Consider the following 1,431-nt stretch of genomic DNA (forward strand, 5'->3'; position numbering starts at 1 on the left):
GTTAACCATTAGTTTTTTTGTGATTGATCTCTATTGCCCCTATTCCTCCTTTCCTTTTCAGTTAAAGGAAGGAAAAACATCGGAATGCTCAATATTCAATTAATCTTACGTGCATGAAATTAGTATTACCAAAGATGTTATTCCTTTGACATAGATTGACATCATTCGTCATAGTGCAAAATAAAGCCGAAGTATAATTTCTTTGGTAACATAGTACTCCTTGTCCTTTACTTGAATATCAGTGTGAGGGTCTGTAGAGGACAGTGCACATTGCATATGAGCATTTGCGTCTTTCATCTAGTTACTGTCTTTGGTTTTAAGACAAACTAAACCCGAGAAACCAGTTTCGCAACGATAAATCATGAACAAAAATGGTTTATTTATTAATTATCATAATTTACTTTTCAGCTATTCATTCGTTCTTTTATTTGTTGTTATCATTTAACAATTGATTTCAAAGAACCATTATTTCTAGTAAACCAGAAACGGATTAATTACCCATTTGTTGAGAACCACTTATTCGAAATGGTTGCAACACATACCGCATATACTGGGTTATATGTTGGAATGGAGCAGGTGAAATTGTGAAAGGAACTGGCAAACAGATGAACTTATTAGAGCGGACAAGCATTCCTTTTGTGAACCAAATGGGAAGATATAGTGAAGCATGAATTCATGAAAGCAGTTGAGAGTGTGATTAGAATACTGTGAATATAGATATGTAAACGTGAGAATAACTAAAGAGTGGAAGGACCAGGTCCAGATGTTATAATGGAGCAAGCAACGAGGACGTTAAAGAATATTAATTACTGGTGAAAGAGATTGCAGCGACCAAAAAGAATGCTGAAGAAGACTGTACAAAAAGACCATGGTCAAAAAGGTGACCCAAAAGTAAGTAAAAACTACAGGAAACTCAAACTGCTAGGACATGGACTTTGGATTTTAGAAGCATCTTGGATAAAAGAAATGAAATCTTGGATGGCCATGAATAACACAGTTTTGGATTTACAGAAGAAAGGGTGCAATGGACGCATCTTCGCAATAGAATGTGTTACGAAAAGCAAATTACGCGTAGCTTTTTTCCTTTTTTTTATAAAGATTGTGGTAGAGTGCAAAGGAAGTTACTTAATCTGAATTTGAGGAAGAGAGGAGACTCGGAAAGCTAATAATCATGAAGGAAATCTCGCCCAGCAAGGTGGAAGTACTTGATTTAAAAGCAGCTATAGCATTACGGTTTTGTAACATGAGAGCGAGTGTTATATTTCTCGGTCTGAGTAGTTAGTTACTTCTTCGAGTAATAGTAAGAGAATAAAGAAAATAAATTAAGGTAATCGTTTTATTTCACATTTATGTTCTTATAATGTACATCAGTATTTAAACTCACTTTACAACACTTACATTCTTGCACACCATTACTTCCCATAGCCATAT

The sequence above is a fragment of the Penaeus monodon genome, chromosome 28, assembly GCF_015228065.2.
Source record: "Penaeus monodon isolate SGIC_2016 chromosome 28, NSTDA_Pmon_1, whole genome shotgun sequence".
Lineage (NCBI taxonomy): Eukaryota > Metazoa > Arthropoda > Malacostraca > Decapoda > Penaeidae > Penaeus > Penaeus monodon.